Consider the following 14,276-nt stretch of genomic DNA (forward strand, 5'->3'; position numbering starts at 1 on the left):
TGACCTCGCTATCCCTCCTCTCCTCTCCTCCCCAACTCCTCTGACCTCGCTGTCCCTCCTCTCCAACTCCTCTGACCTCACTATCCCTCCTCTCCTCTCCTCCCCAACTCCTCTGACCTCACTATCCCTCCTCTCCTCTCCTCTCCAACTCCTCTGACCTCACTATCCCTCCTCTCCTCTCCTCCCCAACTCCTCTGACCTCGCTATCCCTCCTCTCCTCTCCTCCCCTCCCAACTCCTCTCCTCCCCAACTCCTCTCCTCCCCTCCCAACTCCTCTCCTCCCCAACTCCTCTCCTCCCCTCCCAGCTCCTCTCCTCTCCCCCCAGCTCCTCTCCTCTCCCCCAGCTCCTCTCCTCTCCTTTCCTCCCTGACATGATAATCAGCTTTACCTAACAGGTCTGTTTTTAAATGGTGACACTATTTATACAACCTGCAGCAACGGCTGTAGATCCATGTCCTTAGAGCTCCTGTCTGTCTGGGATCCCTGTTCAGATACAACCAGCAGCCCTACAGCTGTAGATCCATGTCCTTAGAGCTCCTGTCTGTCTGTGATCCCTGTTCAGATACAACCAGCAGCCCTACAGCTGTAGATTCATGTCCTTAGAGCTCCCGTCTGTCTGGGATCCCCTGTTCAGATACAACCAGCAGCCCTACAGCTGTAGATCCATGTCCTTAGAGCTCCTGTCTGTCTGGGATCCCTGTTCAGATACAACCAGCAGCCCTACAGCTGTAGATCCATGTCCTTAGAGCTCCTGTCTGTCTGGGATCCCTGTTCAGATACAACCAGCAGCCCTACAGTGTTAGGGAAAAAGTATTGGATCCCCTGCTGATTTTGTACGTATGTCCACCGACAAAGAAATGATCAGTCTATAATTTTAATGGTTGTTTTACTTGAACAGTGAGAGACTGAATAACAACAAAACATTCTAAAAAAACGCATGTCAAAAATGTTATAAATTGATTTGCATTTTAATGAGGGAAATAAGTATTTGACCACTTCTCAATCAGAAATATTTCTGATAACGAACTGAGATTAGGAGCACACTCTTAAAGGGAGTGCTCCTAATCTCAGCTTGTTACCTGTATAAAAGACACCTGTCCACAGAAGCAATCAATCAGATTCCAAACTCTCCACCATGGCCAAGACCAACGAGCTCTCCAAGGATGTCAGGGACAAGATTGTAGACCTACACAAGGCTGGATGGGCTACAAGACCATCGCCAAGCAGCTTGGTGAGAAGGTGACAACAGTTGATGCGATTATTTCGTAAATGGAAGAAACCCAAAATAACTGTTAATCTCCCTCGGCCTGGGGCTCCATGCAAGATCTCACCTCGTGGAGTTGCAATGATCATGAGAACGGTGAGGAATCAGCCCAGAACTACACGGGAGGATCTTGTCAATGATCTCAAGGCAGCTAGGACCATAGTCACCAAGAAAACAATTGGTAACACTACGCCGTGAAGGACTGAAATCCTGCAGCGCCTGCAAGGTCCTCCTGCTCAAGAAAGCACATATACATGCCCGTCTGAAGTTAGCCAATGAACATCTGAATGATTCAGAGGACAACTGGGTGAAAGTGTTGTGGTCAGGTGAGACCAAAATGGAGCTCTTTGGCATCAACTCAACTCGTCGTGTTTGGAGGAGGAGGAATGCTGCCTATGACCCCAAGAACACCATCCCCACCGTCAAACGTGGAGGTGGAAACATTATTCTTTGGGGGTGTTTTTCTGCGAAGGGGACAGGACAACTTCACCGGACGATGGACGGGGCCATGTACCATCAAATCTTGGGCTCCAGACCTTAACCCCATAGAAAATCTGTGGAGGGAGCTGAAGGTTCGAGTTGCCAAACGTCAGCCTAGAAACCTTAATGACTTGGAGAAGATCTGCAAAGAGGAGTGGGACAAAATCCCTCCTAAGATGTGTGCAAACCTGGTGGCCAACTACAAGAAACGTCTGACCTCTGTGATTGCCACCAAGTACCAAGTCATGTTTTGCAGAGGGGGTCAAATACTTATTTACCTTATTAAATAAATGTATAACATTTTTGAGATGCGTTTTTCTGGATTTTTTCGTATTCAGTCTCTCACTGTTCAAATAAACCTTCCATTAAAGTTATAGACTGATCATTTCTTTGTCAGTGGACAAACGTACAAAATCAGCAGGGGATCAAATGCTTTTTTCCCTCACCGTAACCCTAAGTTAAACCCTATCCGCGGTGTAGGTCTGAGTTGAAATTCACGCAAGTTGTTTTGGGTTTTGTAGTGACGCGTTGTGTTGCTCGTTTGTTTCTGCAAACTTGGATTGGATAGGTGATGTCATATCTGAAGTCAGTGTGTGTCAGTTGGATAGGTGATGTCATATCTGAAGTCAGTGTGTGTCAGTTGGATAGGTGATGTCATATCTGAAGTCAGTGTGTGTCAGTTGGATAGGTGATGTCATATCTGAAGTCGGTGTGTTTCAGTTGGATAGGTGATGTCATGTCTGAAGTCAGTGTGTTTCAGTTGGATAGGCGATGTCATATCTGAAGTCAGTGTGTCAGTTGGATAGGTGATGTCATATCTGAAGTCAGTGTGTTTCAGTTGGATAGGTGATGTCATATCTGAAGTCAGTGTGTTTCAGTTGGATAGGTGATGTCATATCTGAAGTCAGTGTGTCAGTTGGATAGGTGATGTCATATCTGAAGTCAGTGTGTCAGTTGGATAGGTGATGTCATATCTGAAGTCAGTGTGTCAGTTGGATAGGTGATGTCATATCTGAAGTCAGTGTGTCAGTTGGATAGGTGATGTCATATCTGAAGTCAGTGTGTCAGTTGGATAGGTGATGTCATATCTGAAGTCAGTGTGTCAGTTGGATAGGTGATGTCATATCTGAAGTCAGTGTGTTTCAGTTGGATAGGTGATGTCATATCTGAAGTCAGTGTGTCAGTTGGATAGGTGATGTCATATCTGAAGTCAGTGTGTTTCAGTTGGATAGGCGATGTCATATCTGAAGTCAGTGTGTTTCAGTTGGATAGGTGATGTCATATCTGAAGTCAGTGTGTGTCAGTTGGATAGGTGATGTCATATCTGAAGTCAGTGTGTCAGTTGGATAGGTGATGTCATATCTGAAGTCAGTGTGTGTCAGTTGGATAGGTGATGTCATATCTGAAGTCAGTGTGTCAGTTGGATAGGTGATGTCATATCTGAAGTCAGTGTGTTTCAGTTGGATAGGCGATGTCATATCTGAAGTCAGTGTGTGTCAGTTGGATAGGTGATGTCATATCTGAAGTCAGTGTGTTTCAGTTGGATAGGTGATGTCATATCTGAAGTCAGTGTGTCAGTTGGATAGGTGATGTCATATCTGAAGTCAGTGTGTCAGTTGGATAGGTGATGTCATATCTGAAGTCAGTGTGTCAGTTGGATAGGTGATGTCATATCTGAAGTCAGTGTTTCAGTTGGGATAGGTGATGTCATATCTGAAGTCAGTGAATGTCAGTTGGATAGGTGATGTCATATCTGAAGTCAGTGTGTTTCAGTTGGGATAGGTGATGTCATATCTGAAGTCAGTGTGTCAGTTGGATAGGTGATGTCATATCTGAAGTCAGTGTGTTTCAGTTGGGATAGGTGATGTCATATCTGAAGTCAGTGAGTGTCAGTTGGATAGGTGATGTCATATCTGAAGTCAGTGAGTGTCAGTTGGATAGGTGATGTCATATCTGAAGTCAGTGTTTTTCAGTTGGATCGGTGATATCATATCTGAAGTCAGTGTGTTTCAGTTGGATAGGTGATGTCATATCTGAAGTCAGTGTGTTTCAGTTGGATAGGTGATGTCATATCTGAAGTCAGTGTGTCAGTTGGATAGGTGATGTCATATCTGAAGTCAGTGTTTCAGTTGGGATAGGTGATGTCATATCTGAAGTCAGTGTGTTTCAGTTGGATAGGTGATGTCATATCTGAAGTCAGTGTTTTTCAGTTGGATCGGTGATATCATATCTGAAGTCAGTGTGTTTCAGTTGGATAGGTGATGTCATATCTGAAGTCAGTGTGTCAGTTGGATAGGTGATGTCATATCTGAAGTCAGTGTGTCAGTTGGATAGGTGATGTCATATCTGAAGTCAGTGTGTCAGTTGGATAGGTGATGTCATATCTGAAGTCAGTGTGTCAGTTGGATAGGTGATGTCATATCTGAAGTCAGTGTGTCAGTTGGATAGGTGATGTCATATCTGAAGTCAGTGAGTGTCAGTTGGATAGGTGATGTCATATCTGAAGTCAGTGTGTCAGTTGGATAGGTGATGTCATATCTGAAGTCAGTGTGTCAGTTGGATAGGTGATGTCATATCTGAAGTCAGTGTGTCAGTTGGATAGGTGATGTCATATCTGAAGTCAGTGAGTGTCAGTTGGATAGGTGATGTCATATCTGAAGTCAGTGTGTCAGTTGGATAGGTGATGTCATATCTGAAGTCAGTGTGTCAGTTGGATAGGTGATGTCATATCTGAAGTCAGTGTGTTTCAGTTGGATAGGTGATGTCATATCTGAAGTCAGTGTGTCAGTTGGATAGGTGATGTCATATCTGAAGTCAGTGTGTTTCAGTTGGATAGGCGATGTCATATCTGAAGTCAGTGTGTTTCAGTTGGATAGGTGATGTCATATCTGAAGTCAGTGTGTGTCAGTTGGATAGGTGATGTCATATCTGAAGTCAGTGTGTCAGTTGGATAGGTGATGTCATATCTGAAGTCAGTGTGTGTCAGTTGGATAGGTGATGTCATATCTGAAGTCAGTGTGTCAGTTGGATAGGTGATGTCATATCTGAAGTCAGTGTGTTTCAGTTGGATAGGCGATGTCATATCTGAAGTCAGTGTGTGTCAGTTGGATAGGTGATGTCATATCTGAAGTCAGTGTGTTTCAGTTGGATAGGTGATGTCATATCTGAAGTCAGTGTGTCAGTTGGATAGGTGATGTCATATCTGAAGTCAGTGTGTCAGTTGGATAGGTGATGTCATATCTGAAGTCAGTGTGTCAGTTGGATAGGTGATGTCATATCTGAAGTCAGTGTTTCAGTTGGGATAGGTGATGTCATATCTGAAGTCAGTGAATGTCAGTTGGATAGGTGATGTCATATCTGAAGTCAGTGTGTTTCAGTTGGGATAGGTGATGTCATATCTGAAGTCAGTGTGTCAGTTGGATAGGTGATGTCATATCTGAAGTCAGTGTGTTTCAGTTGGGATAGGTGATGTCATATCTGAAGTCAGTGTGTCAGTTGGATAGGTGATGTCATATCTGAAGTCAGTGAGTGTCAGTTGGATAGGTGATGTCATATCTGAAGTCAGTGTTTTTCAGTTGGATCGGTGATATCATATCTGAAGTCAGTGTGTTTCAGTTGGATAGGTGATGTCATATCTGAAGTCAGTGTGTTTCAGTTGGATAGGTGATGTCATATCTGAAGTCAGTGTGTCAGTTGGATAGGTGATGTCATATCTGAAGTCAGTGTTTCAGTTGGGATAGGTGATGTCATATCTGAAGTCAGTGTGTTTCAGTTGGATAGGTGATGTCATATCTGAAGTCAGTGTTTTTCAGTTGGATCGGTGATATCATATCTGAAGTCAGTGTGTTTCAGTTGGATAGGTGATGTCATATCTGAAGTCAGTGTGTCAGTTGGATAGGTGATGTCATATCTGAAGTCAGTGTGTCAGTTGGATAGGTGATGTCATATCTGAAGTCAGTGTGTCAGTTGGATAGGTGATGTCATATCTGAAGTCAGTGTGTCAGTTGGATAGGTGATGTCATATCTGAAGTCAGTGTGTCAGTTGGATAGGTGATGTCATATCTGAAGTCAGTGAGTGTCAGTTGGATAGGTGATGTCATATCTGAAGTCAGTGTGTCAGTTGGATAGGTGATGTCATATCTGAAGTCAGTGTGTCAGTTGGATAGGTGATGTCATATCTGAAGTCAGTGTGTTTCAGTTGGATAGGTGATGTCATATCTGAAGTCAGTGTGTCAGTTGGATAGGTGATGTCATATCTGAAGTCAGTGTGTTTCAGTTGGATAGGCGATGTCATATCTGAAGTCAGTGTGTTTCAGTTGGATAGGTGATGTCATATCTGAAGTCAGTGTGTGTCAGTTGGATAGGTGATGTCATATCTGAAGTCAGTGTGTCAGTTGGATAGGTGATGTCATATCTGAAGTCAGTGTGTGTCAGTTGGATAGGTGATGTCATATCTGAAGTCAGTGTGTCAGTTGGATAGGTGATGTCATATCTGAAGTCAGTGTGTTTCAGTTGGATAGGCGATGTCATATCTGAAGTCAGTGTGTGTCAGTTGGATAGGTGATGTCATATCTGAAGTCAGTGTGTTTCAGTTGGATAGGTGATGTCATATCTGAAGTCAGTGTGTCAGTTGGATAGGTGATGTCATATCTGAAGTCAGTGTGTCAGTTGGATAGGTGATGTCATATCTGAAGTCAGTGTGTCAGTTGGATAGGTGATGTCATATCTGAAGTCAGTGTTTCAGTTGGGATAGGTGATGTCATATCTGAAGTCAGTGAATGTCAGTTGGATAGGTGATGTCATATCTGAAGTCAGTGTGTTTCAGTTGGGATAGGTGATGTCATATCTGAAGTCAGTGTGTCAGTTGGATAGGTGATGTCATATCTGAAGTCAGTGTGTTTCAGTTGGGATAGGTGATGTCATATCTGAAGTCAGTGTGTCAGTTGGATAGGTGATGTCATATCTGAAGTCAGTGAGTGTCAGTTGGATAGGTGATGTCATATCTGAAGTCAGTGTTTTTCAGTTGGATCGGTGATATCATATCTGAAGTCAGTGTGTTTCAGTTGGATAGGTGATGTCATATCTGAAGTCAGTGTGTTTCAGTTGGATAGGTGATGTCATATCTGAAGTCAGTGTGTCAGTTGGATAGGTGATGTCATATCTGAAGTCAGTGTTTCAGTTGGGATAGGTGATGTCATATCTGAAGTCAGTGTGTTTCAGTTGGATAGGTGATGTCATATCTGAAGTCAGTGTTTTTCAGTTGGATCGGTGATATCATATCTGAAGTCAGTGTGTTTCAGTTGGATAGGTGATGTCATATCTGAAGTCAGTGTGTTTCAGTTGGATAGGTGATGTCATATCTGAAGTCAGTGTGTCAGTTGGATAGGTGATGTCATATCTGAAGTCAGTGTTTCAGTTGGGATAGGTGATGTCATATCTGAAGTCAGTGTGTTTCAGTTGGATAGGTGATGTCATATCTGAAGTCAGTGTTTCAGTTGGATAGGTGATGTCATATCTGAAGTCAGTGTGTGTCAGTTGGGATAGGTGATGTCATATCTGAAGTCAGTGTGTGTCAGTTGGATAGGTGATGTCATATCTGAAGTCAGTGTTTCAGTTGGATAGGTGATGTCATATCTGAAGTCAGTGTGTGTCAGTTGGGATAGGTGATGTCATATCTGAAGTCAGTGTGTGTCAGTTGGATAGGTGATGTCATATCTTAAGTCAGTGTTTCAGTTGGGATAGGTGATGTCATATCTGAAGTCAGTGTGTTTCAGTTGGATAGGTGATATCATATCTGAAGTCAGTGTGTCAGTTGGATAGGTGATGTCATATCTGAAGTCAGTGTTTCAGTTGGATAGGTGATGTCATATCTGAAGTCAGTGTGTGTCAGTTGGGATAGGTGATGTCATATCTGAAGTCAGTGTGTGTCAGTTGGATAGGTGATGTCATATCTTAAGTCAGTGTTTCAGTTGGGATAGGTGATGTCATATCTGAAGTCAGTGTGTTTCAGTTGGATAGGTGATATCATATCTGAAGTCAGTGTGTCAGTTGGATAGGTAATGTCATATCTGAAGTCAGTGTGTGTCAGTTGGATAGGTGATGTCATATCTGAAGTCAGTGTGTGTCAGTTGGATAGGTGATGTCATATCTGAAGTCAGTGTGTGTCAGTTGGATAGGTAATGTCATATCTGAAGTCAGTGTGTTTCAGTTGGATAGGTGATGTCATATCTGAAGTCAGTGTGTTTCAGTTGGGATAGGTGATGTCATATCTGAAGTCAGTGTGTTTCAGTTGGATAGGTGATGTCATATCTGAAGTCAGTGTGTGTCAGTTGGATAGGTGATGTCATATCTGAAGTCAGTGTGTCAGTTGGATAGGTGATGTCATATCTGAAGTCAGTGTGTGTCAGTTGGATAGGTGATGTCATATCTGAAGTCAGTGTGTTTCAGTTGGGATAGGTGATGTCATATCTGAAGTCAGTGTGTTTCAGTTGGATAGGTGATGTCATATCTGAAGTCAGTGTGTCAGTTGGATAGGTGATGTCATATCTGAAGTCAGTGTGTCAGTTGGATAGGTGATGTCATATCTGAAGTCAGTGTGTGTCAGTTGGATAGGTGATGTCATATCTGAAGTCAGTGAGTGTCAGTTGGATAGGTGATGTCATATCTGAAGTCAGTGTGTTTCAGTTGGATAGGTGATGTCATATCTGAAGTCAGTGTGTTTCAGTTGGATCGGTGATGTCATATCTGAAGTCAGTGTGTGTCAGTTGGATAGGTGATGTCATATCTGAAGTCAGTGTGTTTCAGTTGGATAGGTGATGTCATATCTGAAGTCAGTGTGTCAGTTGGATAGGTGATGTCATATCTGAAGTCAGTGTGTTTCAGTTGGATAGGTGATGTCATATCTGAAGTCAGTGTGTCAGTTGGATAGGTGATGTCATATCTGAAGTCAGTGTTTCAGTTGGATAGGTGATGTCATATCTGAAGTCAGTGTGTCAGTTGGATAGGTGATGTCATATCTGAAGTCAAGGTGATGTCATATCTGAAGTCAGTGTGTCAGTTGGATAGGTGATGTCATATCTGAAGTCAGTGTGTCAGTTGGATAGGTGATGTCATATCTGAAGTCAGTGTGTCAGTTGGATAGGTGATGTCATATCTGAAGTCAGTGTGTCAGTTGGATAGGTGATGTCATATCTGAAGTCAGTGTGTTTCAGTTGGATAGGTGATGTCATATCTGAGTCAGTGTGTCAGGTGATGTCATATCTGAAGTCAGTGTGTCAGTTGGATAGGTGATGTCATATCTGAAGTCAGTGTGTCAGTTGGATAGGTGATGTCATATCTGAAGTCAGTGTGTTTCAGTTGGATAGGTGATGTCATATCTGAAGTCAGTGTGTCAGTTGGGTAGGTGATGTCATATCTGAAGTCAGTGTGTTTCAGTTGGGATCGGTGATGTCATATCTGAAGTCAGTGTGTTTCAGTTGGGATAGGTGATGTGTCGTATTTACTTATTAAATATTGAAACTATTTTCCTTGACTATGTGTTTATCGTTTGATTACAAGGCTGCTTTTCAACATAATCTCATTCATCATTTCAAAAAGTATTTCTGGACAACAAAGGGCAGACTTTGTTAGGTGCTGGTTGTTTCCAGATATAGTGTCTCTGTCTCCTCTCATCGGGAGATAGTGTGTTTGACAGTCTCTGTCTCCTCTCATCAGGAGATAGTGTGTTTGACAGTCTCTGTCTCCTCTCATCGGGAGATAGCGTGTTTGACAGTCTCTGTCTCCTCTCATCGGGAGATAGTGTGTTTGACAGTCTCTGTCTCCTCTCATCGGGAGATAGTGTGTTTGACAGTCTCTGTCTCCTCTCTAATGGAGATAGTGTGTTTGACAGTCTATGTCTCCTCTCATCAGGAGATAGTGTGTTTGACAGTCTCTGTCTCCCCTCATCAGGATATAGTGTGTTTGACAGTCTCTGTCTCCTCTCTAATGGAGATAGTGTGTTTGACAGTCTCTGTCTCCTCTCTAATGGAGATAGTGTGTTTGACAGTCTCTGTCTCCTCTCTAATGGAGATAGTGTGTTTGACAGTCTCTGTCTCCTCTCTAATGGAGATAGTGTGTTTGACAGTCTCTGTCTCCCCTCATCAGGATATAGTGTGTTTGACAGTCTCTTAGTGTCCACACACCTGTTACTGGAATTGGATGTGTGGGTGTCACGTGGAATCATTTGTAATCTCCAGCTAGCTTCTGTTTTTAGACAGCCTAGATGTCTTATGGTTCAGACTGAAAAGTTCTTGGAAGGTAAATATTTCACTCTCACTCTGTGTATTGCTTTGCTGTTTCTCACTGTCTGACATTTTTCTACAATATTGCACCATGTTTTCAAGCAGTTCAGTGTGTGTGTGTGTGTGTGTGTGTGTGTGTGTGTGTGTGTGTGTGTGTGTGTGTGTGTGTGTGTGTGTGTGTGTGTGTGTGTGTGTGTGTGTGTGTGTGTGTGTGTGTGTGTGTGTGTGTGTGTGTGTGTGTGTGCGCGTGCTGACGTGATTAGAAATCCTCACAAATGCATTTACACAGCTACTACATAAATCATAGCTACTACATAAATCATAGCTACTACATAAATCATAGCTACTACATAAATCACAGCTACTACATAAATCATAGCTACTACATAAATCATAGCTACTACATAAATCATAGCTACTACATAAATCACAGCTACCACTTAAATCACATCTACCACATAAATCACAGCTACCACGTAAATCACAGCTACCACGTAAATCACGGCTACCACATAAATCACAGCTACCACATAAATCATAGCTACTACATAAATCACAGCTTCCACATAAATCATAGCTACCACATACAGTGGGGCAAAAAAGTATTTAGTCAGCCACCAATTGTACAAGTTCTCCCACTTAAAAAGATGAGGCCTGTAATTTTCATCATAGGTACACTTCAACTATGACAGACAAAATGAGAGAAAAAAATCCAGAAAATCACATTGTAGGATTTTTTATTAATTTATTTGCAAATGATGTTGGAAAATAAGTATTGACACATTGTTAAAGGTGAAGGATATAATAACTATAAAAACGCAGGGAGGTCCATTCATAAAACTCATTATATACCTCCAGGACCACAGGTAGACAACACAGATCAACTTGTTGAAGGAGGAGGTATTCAGGCCCAACAAGATCTCATACTTTCCCTTGTATTACGGATGAAATGTATATTTTTGATGCATTAATTCCGCATGGTTACAGGGTTAATTCCGCATGGTGACAGGGTTAATTCCGCATGGTTACAGGGTTAATTCTGCATGGTTACAGGGTTAATTCCGCATGGTTACAGGGTTAATTCTGCATGGTTACAGGGTTAATTCCGCATGGTTACAGGGTTAATTCCGCATGGTTACAGGGTTAATTCCGCATGGTTACAGAGTTAATTCCACATGGTTACAGGGTTAATTCCACATGGTTACAGGGTTAATTCCGCATGGTTACAGGGTTAATTCCACATGGTTACAGGGTTAATTCCACATGGTTACAGGGTTAATTCCGCATGGTTACAGGGTTAATTCCACATGGTTACAGGGTTAATTCCACATGGTTACAGGGTTAATTCCACATGGTTACAGGGTTAATTCCGCATGGTTACAGGGTTAATTCCGCATGGTTACAGAGTTAATTCCACATGGTTACAGAGTTAATTCCACATGGTTACAGGGTTAATTCCGCATGGTTACAGGGTTAATTCCGCATGGTTACAGAGTTAATTCCACATGGTTACAGGGTTAATTCCACATGGTTACAGGGTTAATTCCGCATGGTTACAGGGTTAATTCCGCATGGTTACAGGGTTAATTCCGCATGGTTACAGGGTTAATTCCACATGGTTACAGGGTTAATTCCGCATGGTTACAGGGTTAATTCCACATGGTTACAGGGTTAATTCCACATGGTTACAGGGTTAATTCCACATGGTTACAGGGTTAATTCCGCATGGTTACAGGGTTAATTCCGCATGGTTACAGGGTTAATTCCGCATGGTTACAGGGTTAATTCCGCATGGTTACAGGGTTACTTCCGCATGGTTACAGGGTTAATTCCGCATGGTTACAGGGTTACTTCCGCATGGTTACAGGGTTAATTCCGCATGGTTACAGGGTTAATTCCGCATGGTTACAGGGTTAATTCCGCATGGTTACAGGGTTAATTCCGCATGGTTACAGGGTTAATTCCGCATGGTTACAGGGTTAATTCCACATGGTTACAGGGTTAATTCCGCATGGTTACACGGTTAATTCCGCATGGTTACAGGGTTAATTCCGCATGGTTACAGGGTTAATTCCGCATGGTTACAGGGTTAATTCCGCATGGTTACAGAGTTAATTCCGCATGGTTACAGGGTTAATTCCGCATGATTACAGAGTTAATTTCGCATGGTTACACGGTTAATTCCACATGGTTACAGGGTTAATTCCGCATGGTTACAGGGTTAATTCTGCATGGTTACAGGGTTAATTCCGCATGGTTACACGGTTAATTCCACATGGTTACAACAAATCGGAAGGTTTAGCTTAAAATGTTGATAAACTTTTAGGAGATTTCTTCACGTTTATAAGCGCAGCAATGCACACATGGTAGGAGGCTATAAGTGCGAATGTTTCATTAGCGTGAAAACACCATTATCAACAGCGACCGAAAATGCGATTATGTATGTAATGCTTTACTATATAGGTGCATTTTAACGGTGAAAATGATCTTCCCCAAAGTAGAAACTCAAGAGTCAACCTATGTTTGCCAGATAGGCTCTACACCGGTTGTAAAGTGGATTCATGTATCCCAGATAGGCTCTACACCAGCTGTAAAGTGGATTCATGTATCCCAGATAGGCTCTACACCAGCTGTAAAAAGTGGATTCATGTGCTTCAGTTTAAATAATTATTTGGCCACTTTAGTTGTGATGCAAACCTTATCTAAACATGTTCGGCTAGGCTAGGCTAGGCTAGGCTAGGCTAGGCTAGGCTAGGCTACATGAGGTATGTGACTATGATTTGAAAAAGTCACAAAAAAGACTTGTTCTGTTTCTTGCCTTACCGCACACAGGCTGGTCATCATTCACAAGTGACAGGCTAATATTGCCACCCATCAGACTATTCTTGATTTGATCTTGTCTTTACATGTACTAAATAATATATGTGTGGAATTAGTTTTGATTTAGAATGGACCATTATCATGCACCTGTCTCAGAACAGGGGGGAAAAATACACGTTATTTATTCACTTCAATAGCGAATGGAGGACGCTTTTCCCTGTGGTTCATTTTCATGCCAGCCAGGTAGGCTATGCTCCTGTTATAAAGAGAAGCACTGTGCTTAATATTAGGAAAGTTGCGAAACAAATATAGTAGGCCGAGCCTTTAGAAAGCTGAGACTCCTCTTTTTAGTAGAGGCCATCAAAACTGTTTTTTTCACACATTTACATAGCTTATAGAAATATTGCGCAACATGACCTCATGGGATCTCATTAAGTGTTTGATTTGATTTTCCACAACATTTTGCATTGATGTCAGAGTGATTAGAGGGACAATAGACTGCTGAGTACCAGGCAGTTAGCGAGTTTGGTAGGTTACTAACGACCATCAGCAGCATCAGAGCTTGGAGATGCTATTATTTTTTTCCATTTCCATAGCTTATAGTTGCGGTGACTAAATGGTCTCGTGGAATTTGACTGCTGTCATGACTCGTGACCACCGGTGTGGCGGTAATACGGTCACCGTAACAGCCCTGCGCCTGGCACCTACTACCGTAACCTGTTCAAAGACACTTAAATATTTTGTCTTCCCATTCACCCTCTGAATGGCACACAGCTATACTGATTGAAGTGGATTTGTTGGAGAGAGAGACCTGTTGGAGATGGACCTGTGGAGAACTGTTGGAGAGAGACCTGTGGAGAACTGCCTGGACATTTGCATTGTTGTGTACAGTACATGTTTTGGTTGAAGCAAATTTTTGTGAAAATAACAAGGTGTTCGTCACGCTCTCTCTCTCTTTCTCTTTCACTCTCTAACTCGTTCTCTCTCTCTCTTTCTCTCTCTCTCTCTCTTTCTCTCTCTCTCTCTCTCTAACTCTCTCTCTTTCTCTCTAACTCTGTCTCTCTTTAACTCTCTCACGTTCTCCCTCTCTCTCTCTCTCTCTCTCTCTTTCTGAGCAGTTTAGAGGCTCAAGAGATTTCCTTTCTGAGCAAAGTAAACTTGTGAAGTACAGCCCTGTTAATAAATGTCTCTAGTGGGTTTATGTTTAAACATGCATATTGATGAGAGAGCATCGTATTTCTTCCCTTCTGTGAACCATTGTAGCGTATACTCTTGCTATAGAAAATGTATTCTTATTTGTCTAGAATCTTGTTATTTTTGTATTTTATTTTTTGTCTATTTATTGTACAGTATTATGAAAAATATTGTTTTATATTTGTTATTTGGATCCCGAGTGCCGCAGCGGTCTAAGGCACTGCAACTCAGTGCTAGA

The 14,276-nt window shown here is 42.2% G+C and overlaps 1 protein-coding gene across 2 annotated transcripts in view; it reads left to right on the top strand.

The window, feature by feature from the left end:
- LOC135530080 (C-terminal-binding protein 2-like) overlaps positions 1–14,276 on the top strand; it is a 121,842-nt gene that overhangs the window by 18,720 nt on the left and 88,846 nt on the right. The window lies entirely within an intron of this gene.

Source organism: Oncorhynchus masou, unplaced genomic scaffold (genome assembly GCF_036934945.1).
Source record: "Oncorhynchus masou masou isolate Uvic2021 unplaced genomic scaffold, UVic_Omas_1.1 unplaced_scaffold_1250, whole genome shotgun sequence".
In the NCBI taxonomy this organism is placed as follows: domain Eukaryota; kingdom Metazoa; phylum Chordata; class Actinopteri; order Salmoniformes; family Salmonidae; genus Oncorhynchus; species Oncorhynchus masou.